General features: G+C 44.0%; 1 protein-coding gene and 1 long non-coding RNA gene across 6 annotated transcripts in view; one reads left to right on the top strand and one right to left on the bottom strand.

Annotated features, from left to right (window-relative positions):
- The window catches only part of LOC129825967 (rhotekin-like), a 124,442-nt gene that overhangs the window by 40,271 nt on the left and 63,709 nt on the right, over positions 1–20,462 (top strand). The window contains exon 1 of one of the 5 annotated variants that reach the window (XM_055886153.1): positions 11,916–12,207. The exons of the other annotated variants lie outside the window; for them this stretch is intronic. The gene's annotated coding sequence lies outside the window, so the exon portion shown is untranslated. Of the gene's footprint in view, positions 1–11,915; positions 12,208–20,462 lie in introns of those variants that run through there. 5 annotated transcript variants of the gene reach the window in all.
- On the bottom strand, positions 11,380–18,879 carry LOC129825972 (uncharacterized). Its single transcript, XR_008754974.1, has 2 exons — positions 18,838–18,879; positions 11,380–13,953 (listed from the first exon to the last, which is right to left on the bottom strand). It is a non-coding gene; the product is annotated as an uncharacterized LOC129825972 (long non-coding RNA).

The following is a 20,462-nucleotide window of genomic DNA, read 5'->3' as shown; positions in this document are numbered from 1 at the left end:
CAGAACAGAGTTTAGAATGCTGTCTTTGCCGCTGGCGTTCCCCGTTGAACCCCTAACCGATCAACCGCTCAGATATTACAGAGTCATCATAGACACTCTCATGAGTTGTAACCTTTAATTCCAGCCACCAAATGTCAGTCAGTCTCAAACCATTCAATTATACTCCATGAAAGAGCTTGCTTTAAGATACTGACTTGTTTACTGCACTGACAAACTGGAAGAAGCCAGTCAATGTACATGCTGAAACTGTGTTCTATGCTGGCCGAGAACGGTGGCAGATACTCTCTCAACGAAGAGATCCCAATTGGGTTGTCAGTCTATGTAATATCTCAGTAAACAGGCTTGTTTCTCTTCAGTGTTCCCCCCCCTCCTTTCCTGCCTGGGTGGGTTGCTGGAACAGCGATTCTTTATATGTGATGGAGCTGTGTCCGACCCACTGAAACTCCAGGATGACGACTTCTCTGTCTGCTGCAGAGAGGCCTCCATTCAGTCGTAGCATCATTTATCTTTTGCCCTAATGGTCATTTACAAGAGTGCTGTAGATGATCCAGTTGCTATGGTCTAAAAACACTGCCAACTTTAGCCCTTTGTTGTTACTGTTGCTGACTGGGAGGACTGTGCCTGTCCAGTGGGCAAACGTGAGTTCTCAGCTTAGTTCCTCCGGAGCTCTACAGGTAAGACGTCCATTTGCTCATAGAGGGGCAGCTGTTCTGAGCTCATGTGGTTACATAGAATAACCCTGGCGAGGAAGCAGCAGAGCCAGCATTCCAGACACATAAGTGTCAGTGCATCACTCACAGAATTATAGTCCCTCAGTATTTCCCTTCTATTCATTTAGTGAGGGTCACCGCCACCCCAAAAGATACGATCGCATACAGTACCAGTCAAAGTTTGGACACACCTACTCCTTCCATGGTTTTTCTTTATTTTTTACTATTTTCTACATTGTAGAATAATGGTGAAGACATCAAAACTATGAAATAACACATATGGAATCATATAGTAACCAAAAAAAGTGTTAAAAAAATCTAAATATATTTGAGAGTAACCACCCTTCGCCTTGATGACCGCTTTACACACACTTGGCATTCCCTCAACCAGCTTCATGACGTCGTCACCTGGACTGCATTTCAATTAACTTGTGTGGCTTGTTAAAAGTTAATTTGTGGAATTTCTTTCCTTAATGTGTTTTAGCCAATCAGTTGTGTTGTGACAAGTTAGCAGGGGTATACAGAAGAAAGCCCGATTTTGGTAAAAGACCAAATCCATATTATGGCAAGAACAGCTCAAATAAGCAAATAGAAACGACAGTCCATCATTACTTAAAAACATGAAGGTCAGTCAATCTGGAAAATGTCAAGAACTTTGAACGTTTCTAAAAGTGCAGTCGCAAAAACCATCAAGCGTTATGATGAAACTGGCTCTCATGAGGACCACCACAGGAAAGGAAAACCCAGAGTTACCTCTGCTGCGGAGGATAAGTTCATTCGAGTTAACTGCACCTCAGATTGCAGCCCAAATAAATGCTTCACAGAGTTCAAGTAACAGACACATGTCAACATCAACTGTTCAGAGGAGACTGCATGAATCAGGCCTTCATGGTCAAATTTCTGCAAAGAAACAACTACTAAAGGACACCAATAAGAAAACTTGCTTGGGCCAAGAAACATGAGCAATGGACATTAGACTGGTGAAAATCTGTCCTTTGGTCTGATTTGAGTCCAAATGTGAGATTTCTGGTTCCAAGAGCTCTGTCTTTGTGAGACGCAGAGTAGATTAATCGGATGATCTCATGTGTGGTTCCCACTGTGAAGCGTTGGGGTGCTTTGCTGGTGACACTGTCTGTGATTTATTTAGAATTCAAGGCACACTTAACCAGCATGGCTACCACAGCATTCTGCAGCAATACGCTATCCCATCTGTTTTGCGCTTAGTGGGACTATCATTTGTTTTTCAACAGGACAATGACTCAACACACCGCCAGGCTGTGTAAGGGCTATTTGACCAAGAAGACGATTGATGGAGTGCTGCATCAGATGACCTGGCCTCCACAATCACCCGACCTCAACCCAATTGAAATGGTATGGGATGAGTTGGACCGCAGAGTGAAGGAAAAGCAGCCAACAAGTGCTCAGCATATGTGGGAACTCCTTCAAGACTGTTGGAAAAGCATTCCAGGTGCAGCTGGTTGAGAGAATGGCAAAGCTGTCAAGGCAAAGAGTGGCTGCTTTGAAGAATCAAATAAAAAATATACTTTTGTTTGTTTAACACTTTTTTTTGGTTAATACATGATTCGATATGTGTTATTTCATAGTTTTGATGTATTCACTATTATTCTACAATGTAGAAAATAGTAAAAAGAAAGAAATCCTTGAATGAGTAGGTAAACAACAACAAAAAATCGTCCCTTTTTCAGGACCCGGTCTTTCAAAGATACATCGTAGCAATCCAAATAACTTCACAGATCTTCATTGTAAAGGGTTTAAACACTGTTGTTTAATGCATGTTTTAATGAACCATAAACAATTAATGAACATGCACCTGTGGAACGGTCGGCAATTAAGGTCACAGTAATAAACTTGGGAAACTAAAGAGGCCTTTCTACTGACTCTGAAAAACACCAAAAGAAAGATGCCCAGGATACCTGCTCATCTGTGTGAACGTGCCTTAGGCATGCTGCAATGAGGCATGAGGACTGCAGATGTGGCTAGGGCAATAAATTGCCATGTCCGTACTGTGAGACGCCTAAGACGGCGCTACAGGGAGACAGGACGGACAGCTGATCATCCACGCAGTGGCAGACCATGTGTAACAACACCTGCACAGGATCGGTACATCCGAACATCACACCTGCAGGACAGGTACAGGATGGCAACAACAACTGCCCGAGGTACACCAGGTACGCACAATCCCTCCATCAGTGCTCAGACTGTCCACAGTAGACTGAGAGAGGCTGGACTGAGGGCTTGTAGGCCTGTTGTAAGGCAGGTCCACACCAGACATCACCGGCAACAATATCGCCTATGGGCATAAACCCACCGTCGCTGGACCAGACAGGACTGGCAAAAAGTGCTCTTCACTGACGAGTCGCGGTTTTGTCTCACCAGGGTTGATGGTGGGATTCGCGTTTATCGTCGAAGGAATGAGCGTTACACCGAGGCCTGTACTCTGGAGCGGGATCGATTTGGAGGTGGAGGGTCCGTCATGGTCTGGTGCGTTGTCACAGCATCATCGGACTGAGCTTGTTGTCATTGCAGGCAATCTCAACGCTGTGCGTTACAGGGAAGACATCCTCCTCCCTCATGTGGTACCCTTCCTGCAGGCTCATCCTGTCATGACCCTCCAGCATGACGATGCCACCAGCCATACTGCTCGTGCGGTGCGTGATTTCCTGACCTCAATCCTATATTCCTGACCTTAAGCCTATATAGAATTTGTGGGCAGATCTGAAAAAGCGTGTGCAAGCAAGGAGGCCTACAAACCTAACTCAGTTACACCAGCTCTGTCAGGAGGAATGGGCCAACATTCACCCAACTTATTGTGGGACGCTTGTGGAAGGCTAACCAAAATGTTTGACCCAAGTTAAACAATTTAAAGGCAATGCTACCACGTACTAATTGAGTGTATGTAAACTTCTGACCCACTGGGAATGTGATGAAAGAAATAAAAGCTGAAATAAATCATTCTCTCTACTATTATTCTGACATTTCACATTCTTAAAATTAAGTGGTGATCCTAACTGACCTAAGACAGGGAGTTTTTACTAGACTTAAATGTCAGGAATTGTGGAAACTGAGTTTAAATGTATTTGAGTTAGGTGTATGTAAACTTACGACTTCAAGTGTGTGTAATTATTATAAAACATTTTTTTAAATAAGATTGTTAGTTCTCAAAGATAATCTTCAAAATAAAATGCAAACTGTTGAGGAGAATCCAACATTTCCTAAATGTCATGGCATGGGGGGCCCCCATTTGATTTTGTTATGTTTGAGTCACTCGGGTAGCATAAGAACACAGCATAAGCCATGGCAAAATGTGTAGAATTGCAGGAAATTATGTTTTAACTGCACATTTTCTCTCAGCCCCATGACAAAATGTCACTGCTGCTGAAAATAAATCCTAGAGGAAGCACTGGTCCCTAACTCCTTGGTTGGTTTTCAGTCATCTAGAACGACTTTCTTCTACTCCTCCTAACTTCCCTGTTTGTTCAGGTTTTAACACGTCCCTTTTGAATAGTAGTGACCACATTCTTGGCTCCTCTTTGAGCTGTGTTTCTTGTTTTCTTTTTTTTCATGGCTGTCGCTCACCTCCGTTACGACGCTCATTAGGGCCACAGTAAAACGCCTCATCAGTGACTGCGCTGTGAAACACTTTTGTCTCTGGAATGCAGGAATTCCCAGCCCACGCTGCTGCTGGCTGATGGGAACAGGAAACAGTCCAGTGAAATGAGTGGTTCCCAATAGAGGGTCAGCATGATGTCACAGCACAGCCTGGACGGACACATGCACGAGCACATACACATGCGCACACACACTACTTACACACTTAACTGTATATTATTGACTGATATAGTAGATGTGCCTCATGTCTGAGTGACCTGAGTAGTGCTCTCCAGACTCTGTGCTCTCTGTCCTCTTACTGAGAGGTCACAGGCAGAAGGGAGGGCCCTAGATGGCCACTCTCACCCATGTCTATAATTAGTCTGGAGGCTGTGTGTTCTGGAGAGTGGCCCAGAGGGCTGTCTAAGATTATGTACCAATGTGCATTGATCATGTATTGATGAAGCTACAGTAACAATACTGTGTTACTTACCACTGGTGTAAGTGAGCGGAGTGTGGAGAGGAGCGTGCCCAATTTGACTGGTGCTCATAGCGAGATTCCCAAAGGCTGGAGCCTTGGCCTTCCTGGCCGCTACCAATTTTGTTTCAGTAGCGCTCACTTAATGAGCTCAGGGCATGCCCGGCCCAGCATGCGTTTGTTGTCTACTTGTGTGCTGCTATAGCCCCTTGCTACTGTCATGGAGGTCGCAAAATATTTGAAGAATATCATGAAGAAACCGATAAAACACACAGGTGCAAAAGATGAGGAGCAAGCGAGGGAGTGCGGCGACGTAGTGTCCACAGCTGAAGAAACATTGTGGAATCTGAAAAGACACGTATCCCGAAAGCATGACGGTGTACTTACTAGGTGCCTATGCCAAAAGAAAGGAATGAGGTGGGTAGTTAAGTGTGTCATTGTAGCAAAGTACTTATAAACAAAAAATCTGATCTCTTAAAATTTTCCTTAATTTTTGTTCTATTATCTGTACAATAGGCCATAATTGTTTTTAGCCCAATATTCCTGGCATTATCCAACTTTCAAGGAGCTTTCCGTTTTGACTGGGTTATTTTGCCTAAACTTTAGGCCTACTTTTAGAAAAAAACAACTGCATCTCTGACCAGCCTGGCAAGAGTTACCAAAAGGGTGTTTAATATCTCCAGTGGCTCTGCAAGCGCTCCCCAGGCACCATCACATGAGCCTGAAGCTACAGACTCGTTTCTAAAAATGAATTCAAAGGCACTGTTTAATTTGTCTTTCATTCTGTCAGTGTATATGCACAATTTATAGACTAATAAGGATTTACAACAAAACGTTGTTTAAATGTTGAGAGCTTAATGACTCTGACTCTGTGTGTCGCACTCGCAAATGCTTCACAATGTATTTCTTTGTTGGTTATAGCCTTGAAATAATATAGCCTAAATAAATCATTTGCTTTCCTTAGACTCTGTCTGGCTCCTGACCTACACTAAATGACCAAAAGTATGTGGACATCTGATCGTCAAACATCTCATTCCAAAATCACGGGCATTAATATCAGTTGGTCCCCCCCCTGCTGCTGTAACAGCCCCCACACCACTAGATGTTGGAACATTGCTGTAGTGATTTGCTTCCATTCAGCCACAGGAGCACTAGTGAGTCGGGCACTGATGTTGGGCGATTTAGGCCTGTCTTGCAGTTGGCGTTTCAATTCATCCCAAAGGTGTTCGATGGGGTTGAGATCAGGGCTCGGTGCAGGCCAGTCAAGTTCTTCCACACTTTCGACAAAACATTTCTGTATGGACCTCGCTTTGTGCACAGGGGCATTGTCATGCTGAAACAGGAAAGGGCCTTCCCCAAACTGTTGCCACAAAGTTGTAAGCACAGAATTGTCTAGAATGTCATTGTATGCTGTAGCGTTAAGATTTCCCTTCACTGGAACTAAGGAACTTAGCCCGAACCATGAAAAACAGCCACAGACTATTATTCATCCTCTATCAGACTTTATAGTTGTCACTATGCATTGGGGCAGGTAGCGTTTTCCTGGCATCCACCAAACCCAGATACGTCTGTTGGACTGCCAGATGGTGAAGCATAAATTGTGATTTTTAATAAATGGAGCTAATTTGGAGGCAGTTTATTTTTATTTCTTATTTTTTTTCCCCCCCGAAGCGTTTTTTAGCAGAGTAGTTGGAAAGGATGTGAGCGATTTCCGACTCCACTCGCATGTTCTGTGTGTGTCTGTACGTCATCCTACACCCAGCTCTGACACCGGGGGTGCCCTTTCCCACTCAGCAGGGGTCCAGACTGGAACACGGCAGGACGCTACCAGGCTGCTGAACCCCTCCCCTCTTGTTGCGCCTGACGCCGCCGGCGCTCTGCTGCCTCTGATTGGCGAGTGATTAGACAGATCGCAGATCATCTGCTCAGGATTAGTTAATCCAACAAGTAAGACCCAGCCTGCACAACAACACTGTTATGGCTTCTTTTAAATCCACAGTGACGATACTAACAACCTGTTCTGTGCAAAAGCATCAAAGAGATTGAAGACCCAGTTTATTTCAATGATATGTTTTGGTTTGAATGTGTGGTCGCGAAAGGCATGCAGGCTTCTCATTGTACCTGTACAGTAATGTCGACTGAGAAGGCAGATGTGAATGCCATCACTGCTTGAGTAACGTGCTGCTGATCCTGGCACGCCGATTGCCATGTTAACCGAGCTTCTGACCCCCTTGGCCATGACCTCCCATAGGGTCAATGTTGGGATGCCGCCAGACGGTCTAGTTTGACCTCTCGCACAACCCTAAACTAGCCATGGTCAGAGTCCGTTTTAGTTCCACTGTTCTGGGTCTTGAAAGGTGAACGGAACAAGTTAAACCGCCTGAGTACCTACTGCCTACTTCAGACAGGCCGCCATCACATACTTAGGTCAAATCTGATTTTGTTCATTTACTTGTTTTAAGGCACAGATGACCAGAAGAACTGGTGTACATTCGAAGGTACTGCAACGGTCCATCCACCCATTCATTAAGTCAGCAGGGGGATCCAGGGTCTCCTCTCCCACTGTTGGTTCAGCTGTAAGGTTGTTGAAGTAGCCTAACTGATCCCAGACCTGCCTTCCACAGAGAAGGTGTGCAAGCCAACGCAGATAGGCCTGTTGTGTAGCTGAATATACAGTCCGGCATGAGGCCAAAACATTCCTACACAACGGGTCACTTCATCTCCCTGCGTCACGCCACCACTCCCTAGTGTGTGTGTGTGTGTGTGTGTGTGTGTGTGCGTGTATGTTTTTGAGGAGTAGTAGCTATGTCAGTAAGCCTTTTATACAGTTTCATGTTGTTTTGGTGAGGGACACTACATGTCTGTATCCTCATCCTGATCTCTCTGGGTTCTATCGTAAATGGGACTCTGTCTTTGCATCTGTCTCTTTGTGACTGTCACTTTCTCTCTTTGTGTGCCTCTCTTTGTAACTGTGCCCTGCATGGCTGTGCCACCAATATTCCCTGCAGTTGTGGAGAGGGAGTGAGCATGGGGGAGGTGGTGGGAAAAAAAGGGGGCATTGTATATGGTCGCCCAGCCCTCCACTGGCCCCAGCTTGGGTCCGGGTTTGGTTAGGACTAGGAGCAGGCCTCGCCTCAATGGGCACTCTGTGTGTGCAGGAACCAGTGAAATGCCTCGGCTTGAGCCAGCTTCCTTTGATAAACACTAGCCAGGAGGATGCAGGAGGAGACCGCCAGCCCAGCAACAGTAGCTGGGCCCGACCCAGCCTCTCCAACCCCTCTTTCTCTCCCCTCTTTTGCCCTGCCTCCCACTCTCTCCTTCCTCTCGAATGTCCTGCTCTGGCCTTCCATGCACTCTCTAACAAGTGTAATTCCCTCTATTCTTATCCACGCTCCTTTGGCAAATGTCTACCATGACCTTGCTTTCACTCGTCTTTCTCTATTTTCTACCGAGCCTAGCACACCTCACACAAGCTTAGCACTATGGCAGGATGTACATCAATACAGTGCCAGAGCAAATCCAATCAACCGGATTCAAATTGGCACTGAGTAGAAAGTTGTACATTAAATCCCTCCCCCCAAAAAAGCACACTTTTTTATAGTGTCAACAACCTCATAAATAACTGGATTGTGCAGGCGGTGAAATTAAAACACAAGCCATAAAAACCTCAAACGATACTCTGGAGATGCAGCTGGCTGTGGATGTTGTTTTTACAGATGGTGGATATACATCTTGGAATGTATATAAATGTACTGATTCTGTATGGAAAAAGCTTTTCATGGTGTTTTTTTTTGCTCTTAGATGTTTGCTTTTCTATTTGTAATTTACATATGTGGTTATTCTGTTTGGGTACTTTGAGATTACAGTATGTGTACATATGAATGTTTGTATCTTTTGTGATTATATAAGTGAATTTTGGCATAGAACAGAAATCCATGTCCATGTTATTATTTGTGTATTTTTATCTGTGTACCTCTGTGTTGTGTGGGAATTTATACATTGGGGAAGGCATCAGCCAGGGGACAAAGATTCACCGGCCTGAGGAGAGAAAAGGGAAAAGAGGGTGAGATCCGGTAGTTATTGAGAAGCGGTAAGTTTCCTCATCCCATTCGGAGGACTTTGAATGGTCCCACAAACCGGGGACTCAGCTTCCGACAGGGCAGGCGGGAGGTTCCTGGTGGAGAGCCAGACGCGATCACCAGGTTGGAAAACGGGTGCCTCACGTGGGCAGCTTCCCAAACATCCTCTGCGTGCCGGAACCACTCATCCACCGCAGGGGCTTCGGTCTGGCTCGGGTTCCACGGGCCAGGGCCGGCTGGTACCCAAGGACGCACTGGAAGGGAGACAACCCGGTGGAGGAGTGATGAAGTGAGTTCTGGGCGTACTCTGCCCAGGGAAGGAACCGGGTCCACTCCCTCTGCTGGTCCTGGCAGTAACTCCTCAGGAACCTCCCCAGCTCCTGGTTGGTCCTCTCCACCTGCCTGTTGGACTGAGGCTGGTATCTGGATTTCAGGCTGACCGTGACCCCCAGCTTCTCCATGAAGGCTCTCCATACATGCAACATGAATTGGGGACCACAGTCTCTGACCATGTCCTCCGGAAGGCCATAGTGCCGGAAGACCTGCTGAAACTCTGACCTCAGCGACCTGGAGAGTGGTAGGGAGACCAGAGAGAGGGATAAAACGGCTTAATTTGGAGAAGCAGGTAGCAGTACTTGGTGGTGATGGCATTGAGACCTCTGTAGTCAATACACGGATGAAGACCCCCTCCCATCCTCCTTGGCCACGCAGAAACCTGCCGATGCAGGGGAGGTGGATGGGCGGATGAAAACCTGTTGGAGAGCCTCCTGGATGTACTCCTCCATCGCCTTGGCTTCAGCCCCCAACGGGGTAGATGCGGAGACGCATTGTCTCTTAGCAGGTCGATAGCACAGTCCCAGGAACAATGAGGGAGACAGGTGGAGCGACCCTTGGAGAAAATCCTGGTAAATCACTGACAGATCCCCAGATCGAGGGAGATTATCAGTGGTCTTGTATGTCTTCCATTTCCTAATAATTGCTCCCACAGTTGATTTCTTCAAACCAAGCTGCTTACCTATTGCAGATTCAGTCTTCCCAGCCTGGTGCAGGTCTACAATTTTGTTTCTGGTGTCCTTTGACAGCTCTTTGGTCTTGGCCATAGTGTAGTTTGGAGTTTGACTGTTTGAGGTTGTGGACAAGTGTCTTTTATACTGATAACAAGTTCAAACAGGTGCCATTAATACAGGTCATGAGTGGAGGACAGAGGAGCCTCTTAAAAAAAGGTCTACAGGTCTGTGAGAACCAGAAATCTTGCTTATACTTATTTACTTATTTTCCACCATAATTTGCAAAGAAATTCATTAAAAATCCTACAATGTGATTTTCTGGATTTTTTTCCTCATTTTGTCTGTCATAGTTGAAGTGTACCTATGATGAAATTACAGGCCTCATCTTTTTAAGTGGGAGAACTTGCACAATTGGTGGCTGACTAAATACTTTTTTGCCCCACTGTACATACATACATACATACATACATACATACATACATACATACAGTTGAAGTCAGAAGTTTACATACACCTTAGCCAAATACATTCAAACTCCGTTTTTTACAATTCCTGACATTTAAACCTAGTAAAAATTGTTTTTTAGGTCAGTTAGGATCACTACTTTATTTTAAGAATGTGAAATGTCTGAATAATAGTAGAGAATGATGATTTATTTCAGCTTTTATTTCTTTCACATTCCCAGTGGGTCAGAAGTTTGAGTGTATGTAATTAGTATTTGGTAGCATTGCCTCAAACACTTTAAACTTGGGTCAAACATTTTGGGTAGCCTTCCACAAGCTTCCCACAGTAAGTTGGGTGATTTTTGGCCCATTCCTCCTGACAGAGCTGGTGTAACTGAGTTAGGTTTGTAGGCCTCCTTGCTCGCACACTCTTTTTCAGTTCTGCACACAAATCTTCTATAGGATTGAGGTCAGGGCTTTGTCATGGCCACTCCAATATCTTGACTTTGTTGCCCTTAGGCCATTTTGCCATAACTTTGGAAGTATGGGGTCATTGTCCATTTGGAAGACCCATTTGCGACCAAGCTTTATCTTCCTGACTGATGTCTTGAGACGTTGCTTCAATATATCCACATGATTTTCCTACCTCATGATGCCATCTCTTTTGTGAAGTGCACCAGTCCCTCCTGCAGCAAAGCACCCCCACAACATGATGCTGCCACCCCCGTGCTTCACGGTTGGGATGGTGTTCTTCGGCTTGTACGTCTCCCGCTTTTTTCCCTCCAAACATAACGATGGTCATTATGGCCAAACAGTTCTATTTTTGTTTCATCAGACCAGAGGAAATTTCTACATAAAGTATGATCTTTGTCCCCATGTGCAGTTGCAAACCGTAGTCGGCCTTTTTTATGGCGGTTTTGGAGCAGTGGCTTCTTCCTTGCTGAGCGGCTGTTATGAGAATGTTGTTATCAATGTTCATAAACTCCAGTTAATCTACTCAGTCTGCAAAGATTTGCAAAGATTCTGGTTGAATGAAACAGACAGATTTCCCAGTTTACAATAGTCAAAGTTTATTCACGAGAACGTTCTAACATCAAAAATGCAAACCCAGTCTTTATAACACACACAGACAAGTTCGAATCTTAAGCTACGCCTTGCTCAGACAGTCTGTGTTTTTCCACTACACAGATACATTGTTTAATCTGCAACATGTTTCATAATTTTCTGCAAGCCTAAAAGTTTCTCCCCTCCACGGGTGGAGACAGAATGTCCAGTAAGGAACACAGTTGTCCAGCTTGTCTGTCGACAGCTCCTCTTATCATTTGTTTCACACTTGCACCCTGCTTACATACTAAAGAGGAACAAAAGGTCCTTGTTCTAATTCTGACTAAAACTACACACATCAGATTATAGTTTTACGATTTTAATAAATTTCATACAATTATATGGTTTCAGAGTGGAATTATTTAATCATCTTTAGACATATAAATAATTTTATCAGCGGCCTTTCAAGTTATGATATAGGACTCGTTTTACTGTGGATATAGATACTTTTGTACCGGTTTCCGTCCAGCATCTTCACACTCGTCACAAGGTCCTTTGCTGCTGTTCTGGGATTGATTTGCTCTTTTCGCACCAAAGTACGTTTATCTCTAGGAGACAGAACGCGTCTCCTTCCTGAGCGGTATGACAGCTGCGTGGTCCCATGGTGTTTATATTTGCGTACTATTGTTTGTACAGATGAACATGGTACCTTCAGATGTTTGGAAATTGCTCCCAAGGATGAACCAGACTTGTGGAGGTCTACAATTGTTTTTCTGAGGTCTTGGCTGATTTCTTTTGATTTTCCCATGATGTCAAGCAAAGAGGCACTGTTTGAAGGTAGGCCTTGAATCACAGGTACACCTCCAATTGACTCAAATGATGTCAATTAGCTTATCAGAAGCTTCTAAAGCATGACATAATTGTCTGGAATTTTCCAAGCTGTTTAAAGGCACAGTCAACTTAGTGTATGTAAACTTCTGACCCACTGGAATTGTGATACAGTGAAATAATCTGTCTGTAAACAATTGTTGGAAAAATTATTTGTCATGCACAAAGTAGATGTCCTAACCGACGTGCCAAAACTATAGTTTGTTAACAAGAAATTTGGAGTGGTTGAAAAACAAGTTTTAATGACTCCAACCTAAGTGTATGTAAACTAATGACTTCAACTGTGTGTATATATACATATGATATTCTGAATAAAAACGGAGGAGTTATGTCACACATGCAGTTAGAAATAGAAAATATATGGGATTGTCTGCACAATCCAACTTCCAACCAACTGATTGCAGCACTACCACAATTATGGAGGAGGCAAGTGGAAAAGGGAAGTAGGTAGGGAACTTGTTTGCCTGCCATATATTAAAGATACAAATTGTCTGAAAAGAAATTGGCATAAAAAGAAAAATATACCAGTTTCATCTGAGGACAAATGTTGACAGCTGCGCCATACGATTCCATGGCACATGGTTTATGAACTGTTCAAAAAAGCACTTGCTTCAAAACTTGAGTTTTTCAATGATATAACATTTATGCCACCAACAAAATGCTTTATATATGGGGCATACAACATTCTCAGCTCTGTAGCTCAATAGGGGCAATACCAAAATAAATGATCTATGTAGCTTGCTTGTGGTCACAGGTTCAGGAATGGTAAAAAAAAAAATCACAACATGCACTTTAATTAACCTTACAAATAGCATTGTTGGGCGAATTGGGACAGCCATCGTCAGTCAATAAATAATACTCGTAGGAAAGATTTTCATCTTTAGCTCACAATCTGTGGATGCTATACGATTAGAAAGGTTAAAGTATGTTAAACATCACAGCACAATTGAAAAATATATGGCACATGGAAACCAAACGAGGGTGATCTATGGTGATAGGTGGGATTGGCTGAGGGCTGGGATTAAAGAGCTCATGTTTGGTAATGTATTACTGTTATGTGACTGCTTTATAGAAAAGTACCATGTATGCAAAATGTATATGTAGCAAAAAAAGCTGTTAAAATAAGCTCAAAGATATTTGTCCTCTGAAGAGGGGTTACTTTAAGACATGAAGAGGGGGTGGAGGGGTTACTTTAAGACATGACGATCAGTCGATCCAGACAATATATTTTGCTGTGTTTAACACTTTTGGTTACTATATGATTCCATATGTGTTATTTCGTAGTGTTGATGTCTTCACGATTATTCTACAATGTAGAAAATTAGTAAAAATAATTAGTAAAAATAAAGATAAACCCTTGAATGAGTAGGTGTGTCCAAACCTTTGTATATATGTGTGTGTGTGTGTTTGTAATCAATTACACAGGCATAGTACAACAACAACAACAAAAAAGCTCATTGCTCAGGTCTTCAGTTGTGAGGATAGACTAAAATCAGTAGGCTAAGCGGGAAGATACTGAACTTGCCAAATGATTTCATTGGCGTGTACATTAAGGGTGTTCAGATGCTTTGAATTTGATTACATTTTTGGCTCTCAGTTGGATGTCTTCCGAAGTAAGTGGCTTTAACGTCCATGTCTTTTTTCACAGGCCAGTAAATTCACACTCCGAAAGGTTGACCTCTGGACCTCTTGCTGCTGCAAAAAAACATGTATTTCAGCTTTTGTATTGGTACTGTTCAATTAATGGCATACCAATAAATGTGTACATGTCTCAGCACAATTTCCCTAGGTCATAGCAAAAACAGTACACTGCTCTCTGTGGTTCTCACACTATTGCAGTTGTAGAAGACCTGGTGAGTCTTCTCTTAACCGTTTATACTTGTACCCATATATGGGTTGAAAATGGCATATTTGAGCACTGATAAGCGCCTAAATTGGAACGCAGTGGCGATACAGTAACACGCTGTAAATGACGTCAGCGCTCAGGTTCTGTGCTTCGCAGCGCTCTGACTGACGGACGTTTTGAACTCGAGCTCTGCACGTGACAAGAAGTTGCCTCTTCCCTCCCGCTACTTGGGGAAACTTTTGCACATTTTTGGTTGTCCGAGTGAGGGGAAATGCTGTGAATTTAAGAAGACTCTCTATGTATTTTGAAAGATGTGACATTGAGGATGATAATAAATACCGCTTTGATGGCATACAAGCAAGCCAAACACACGTACGCGTAAGGCGCTTCACATTTTGTTGTTGCTGCTGCTCACGTACCTGAATGCGCACGACGACTCCTTTCTATGCGCTCAACAATTCGGATTCTCTGAATTGCCCTGTGAATGCATAACACCGTAAGATCGTATTTTATAACTTAGCTAGTCATGTTAGCAATAGAACAAGCTTTCAAATGATGCCCACCTGACCCAGATTGCGATCTATAATGGGCCGTTTTTGGATTGCGTAAACAACATTGTGTGATGGCGGGGATGGATGCAGGGTTGTGTTCCAAACAAAAAATAACTACAAGTGTGCTTGCTTTAGTTAATCAACGGCACATCTAGGAGAGCGAATAACAGCAACGTATAGTTAAACTCTTCTTTGAGTCATACACGTGCATTGAAATTAATTAGGAACTGTGCACACTTTGGAGATGTTAGATTGTCTCTACATTTTGATACGTACACGCGACTTCTATCAGAATACGAAGATCACATTGAAAAGACTGGTCTAGACGAACAACACTTGGTCTAGACGGACCACTTCAGGACGTGGTCAGGGATGCATGTGTATGTGGATCTCGTCTCAATCTGGACGCAATCAGGCTACCCGACGTCAGCAGCACTCCTCCCACAAGTCTCCAGAAAACTGAGAGGCACCTTTTCATTATAATGTTGGAGGAAATGCGTTCCTAGCGTGTGAGGGATGGGTTTGCTGGCCTCATAAATGCTAGCTGATATTTATAATAATTGTAGTTTTTTTTGTTTGGCTAGAGTTATTCTAACCTGTTTGCAATTGTTTTAGTGTTGCTTGCTGGCTATCTACAGAGGTTTGCTGGCGTGTTAGCTACAGTAGTTAGCTACTGACGTGTTATCATATTTTGCCTATTCCACTGTTTGTAGAATGCATAGTTTTATGTGTATATATAGAGCGCACATGGTAGACACGTTTAAATGTAGGTGTAGACGCAGGACGCGTTCGGGAATTCCATGATCAGAACTCTATGATCAGAATACTAAAAGTCTACACACGGGCCATAGTCCTCTCACACAAACCCGTGTCATTTTTTTGTTGTCTTATGTTGCACCTTCCCCACATTTTCATAACATAACGTTTGGATTCAGTATTGTGTCAGGTGAACTGTTGTGTCATCAACTTTGGACTAATAATTTTCCCATATTCTCCAAACTGTTGCCTTTCAATTGCTACCATGCTTATGCATTGCATATTTCTTCTGTAAGAAACATTTTAAATCTAGCATTATCCATATAGGACAATTCCCACAAGTGTAAAGGGTTTAAGGTTATACTGGAGGGTCTGGCTGATTCCTGTTGATGGGAGCTGAGACTGTCAGAGGCTCTGGGCTGGGCTGGGCAGGGCTGGACTGGACTGAGGTTGGCTGGGCCGGCTGTTGAAAGGGGCCTCTGTTGCTGAGAGAGGTACTGAAAGGCCTGGACAGCCTGTTCTCCCCTCTGCCTCCGGACGATGATGTCAGTGGAACAAACCCTCAGACAGGGTGATGTCATGCTACCCCTTTACCCACCAGCTCGTGATTAGGGGTCACTAGCACAGGGTCACAGAAGGAGTGGGGGTCTGTGGTGCTGAAACGGTGCCCTTTTTTAAGTTGGCTGACTTTGACCCTGGGACTGCTTCCCATATAGCTGCCTGTCTGCTTGTTGTGTTGTGAAACTCTTGTCCTGCACCTGCTGCATGCAGGCACGTTTTTCTCTCTCTCTCTTGTGGATCATTCCTCGAAAAGCTGTGAAAAAGCTATTGGAATCTCCCCCTTTCGGCTTCTGGACAATTTTCACTTTCAAATTAAATTTGCTGCTTTGGGCTGCCGATGGACGACAGCCCAGTTAACACTCGGCTGGAGAGGGAGGGTCAGAGGGAGACCAAGAGATGTGCAGAATGTACAGCAGAAAAGAGGAAAAGTACCCCACAGGCACTGCACAAAAGTCTTCCTTGTGTGAAGAAGCAGATTGCCATAGCCTTCCTCCAGCAGGGGAACCGTATGGGCGTCTAATCTCTTCGTCACTGAGAGACAAAGGTTAAGCCAGTTTACTGTAGTGCTGGAGGAAAGAAGCAGCGGGGCAGAGGAAGGAGCGCAGCAGGCCTCTTCATTGGCTCTGGGAAGCACACAGCTCAGTCCCCATTGGCTTAGCAGGACACTTGTCTGTCACAAAGACCCCTTGTTAACCCCTGCTCAGCCAAGACCCTCTCAAAGTGTCATTGGTCAGTGTGTCAGGTCACCGGTCATGTTGGTTAGATAATGTGTCAGGGACACTTAGTCTGAATTTAAGCCCCCTTGAATCCACAGTTGTTGACCACGGCTGTCTAATGCCTGTTGCTGAGAGAATCTAGAAGGATCCATTTCGGATTCCATGTACTACAATAGTTGAATAATATCAGATACAGTATGTGTCATTGTGTAAAATGTCAAATTAACTTATTGCAGTCAGAGCGGGACAGTTGAAAACCAAAACCTCCCATTTTGTTACTTAAATAAACCGAACACAGCCTGCTCTTTGGTGTTCTGATTTACTGTTCGTACACTCACAATGAGTGTTGTTAAAAATATAACAAATCCTGACTGAAATGTGCCCTTGCCACTAGGAAGGAAATAGGCCACATCATGTCTCAAAATAAAATTGACTATCAAAGACGAAATCCATCTAAAGTTGCACAAGCACAGAGCATTGGAGAACGGTGGACGGATGGACGGACAGAAAGCAGGACGGAGAGAACTAAGACGGGAGACTTGGCTCTTGATGTGTATGACGAGGAAGGAAGGAAGGGAACTCTAGGGACTAACTGCTTAGATAGGAAGAGAGATGGTTGTTTGATGGAAAGCATTTTTGCCAGTGAGAGAGTAAATAGGAAGGAAGAGGTCTCAGTGGGACCCAGCTAGAGAGTTTAGGCAGAGCAATTGAATGTCCGCAAGGCATCTGACTATGATCGCGTCCCAAATGGCACCCTATTTATTTTATAGTGCACTAGGGTTCCATAGGGCCATGATCAAATGTAGTGCCCTATATAGGGCTCCATTTGGGATGCAACTCAGGTCCTCTGTTGTTGACATTTGAGCACATCAAACGTGACCATTTATTCAGTATTGACGTAATATGGTGTCATTAGTCATTTGAGGATCACAGTTGGGATGTTTGAAACTCATTCGTGGTCCTTTGGTTAGCCTCTCCATTTTATCACTTACTGTATGCTGTCAGTGTGCAGTTATTTGTTTTATGTATCTGTTTCTCTTATGTGTGTTTTTTTTTTTTTGTGGGAGTCCGTGTGTGTGTGTGGGAGTCCCTGTGTGAGTTTGTGTGTGTGACCATACATGGTTTGTCTGATTGTTGTCATTTAGTGTGTATGGCAGTGTAGTCTGGTTCTCAGTACCTCAGTGCTCCGAGGGTGAAGGGAAGTGAGGCTAACGCTTGGTAGGTTGCCCTCTCTGGCCACGTGCCCACTGCCTCCTGGAACTCTAATCCTATTACCTGCAAGATATTTACTGCTCTAACTCAGTTGTCCTGGCCTATCTACGCACACACACAGAGTAACAATGTTTATTTGATTTATTTTCTTTTTCTCCCCATTTCGATCTTGTCTCATCGCTGCGATGGGCTCGGAGGCAAAGGTCGAGTCATGCGTCCTCCGAAAACATGACCCTCCAAATAGCGCCTCTTAACACTTGCCCGCTTAACCCGGAAGCCAGCCGCACCAATGTATCGGAGGAGGAAACACCGTTCAACTGACGACCGGGGTCAGCCTGCAGGCGCCCGGCCCGCCACAAGGAGTCGCTAGAACGCAATGAGCCAAGTAAAGCCACCCCCGTCAAACCCTTCCCTGGGCCAATTGTGCACCGCCCCTATGGGACTCCAGATCACGGCCCGGTTGTGATAGAGCTCGGGATCGAACCTGGGTCTGTAGCCTTAGCCCGCTGCTCCACTCGGGAGGTAACGAGCTTTTTATGACCGGTCTTCTGTCTCTTGTTGTTAACTGTCTTTAATCCTACATGCAATCCAAAAGCATCCTTCTGTGTTGTTGATGATGATACAGCAGACTCGTTGTCGACAGCTGCTTGACCATGCTGCCCCTGGCTCTTAGCTGTGTGTGGGAGTCGTCATAGTACTCAAAGTGAAGCGGTTACCATAACAAACTGTCACAGGACAGCCTCCTCCTCAGTCTTTAGCCGGAGGTGAAGAGCTCTGTTGACAGAATAGACGTGGAGATGGGTTATGCGCGAGTGTATTTGTGTAGAAGCAAAAGCCAAAACAGGCCCACTCTTGTTCCGTCCTATCCGTTCTACACCTCATCATTAATATCTTCCTCTGTTTTTCATTCCCTTTCTTTGCTCAACCATATACTTACTCAACCCCGGCTCTCCTCTCCGTCTCCTATTCTCTCCCATCCTATCCCACCCCATCCATCCATGTTGCCATTCCTTCCAACTCTCCTCCCAGTGCCATTTTGTTTGTCTGTCTGTCTGGTTAAAGAGGGAAGGAACAGTGTGACTGACAGGAGGAAGTCAGGCCAGGCCTCCCCTGATCCAAGCATGTAGTAATTAAGACCTGTTGGATTGGCTATAAAACTAGAACCTCTGATTTACTTAATAGCTGCTTAAATCTGATGGTAATACTTTACTTAAAGGCTGCAGGTAGGCTATAATGCAGTTATAATGCATTGTAAGACTTGTCTTTAGCATGTATGACTATCATAAGTTTTTATCTCATAATGATCCTGAATTTACAGCCTATTATGAGCCATATGTATGTAACGGATGTGAAATGGCTAGCTAGTTAGCGGGTACGCGCTAGTAGCATTTCAATCAGTTACGTCACTTGCTCTGAGACTTTAAGTAGGGTTGCCCCTTGCTCTGCAAGGGCCGTGGCTTTTGTGGAGCGATGGGTAACGACGCTTCGTGGGTGACTGTTGTCGATGTGTGCAGAGGGTCCCTGGTTCGCGCCCGTGTCGGGGCGAGGGGACGGTTTAAAGTTATACTGTAACATGTATGCTTAGAACAAGTTATATAAAACATTATTATATAGGCAATACCTAAAGTATTGTATTGAATGTTTTTTTGTCTTCAGGGCACCATTTGTAAATGAGACACTGGTCTCAATTGGGTTCCCCTGAATATATAAAAATACATTTAAATAAATGGCCAATCTGATATGCTTCCTGACTGATCCAACAGTTAATCAGTTTACCAGTGCACATAATCAATTAGAAATATTGCTAGTTGATGATGGGCACTGGAGACGCCATCGCCTTTAGGTGTGTATAGGCTCATAGACATTCATTTATGATAGGCATAAGGAGGGCTGTGCCCTAATTACATAAAAAAAAAAAAAAACATTTTTTTAAATCATCATCTTGGTCGACCAAGAGTCTTTCGACCAATCGCCTGGTCGAAATTCTTAAACGTGTATTTTTCCATATACTGTAGACACACCCTATGTGTTTTAATAAAATCAACTATATGTAAGCTACTGAGCTGTCTGATGCTTTAAGCACACTGATTAAATAATTAAGACACACACATTACTCGAGGGAGCCAGAGATCAAGATAGAAGAACAAAAACTTGTCCCAAACCACCACCTCCCACTGTTGCTGGCCGTCACAGATTTTGCCATTACACTCCCGAAGTTGTCGGTTATAGACTACACCAGGGGTCAGCAACCTTTTCCATTTGGAGTGCCAATTTATCTTACCATTTCTACGTGTCAGTTATGATTTTCATATGCACATTTTCATGGAACAGTTTAATTTATTTATAATAAATTTGTCGTATCTCAAAATATAAATTATACAAATCTAATAGTAACTTCCATTGCCAACTATGCCATTGCCAACTAGCCTACATAAAGCCAACAAATAAACAAATTGCAGCCTACAGGTAGAAAATAAATCACATTGGCTATGCATGGCCTGTTTCTAAGGAACTTGAAACATTGTATTAACTTGGTCCAGCCCAGATGCTAACAAACTTGCC

The sequence above is a fragment of the Salvelinus fontinalis genome, chromosome 28 (assembly GCF_029448725.1).
Source record: "Salvelinus fontinalis isolate EN_2023a chromosome 28, ASM2944872v1, whole genome shotgun sequence".
NCBI classification, from domain to species: domain Eukaryota; kingdom Metazoa; phylum Chordata; class Actinopteri; order Salmoniformes; family Salmonidae; genus Salvelinus; species Salvelinus fontinalis.
Note: the sequence above shows the minus strand (reverse complement) of the source record. Positions and strands in the feature narration are given on the sequence as shown.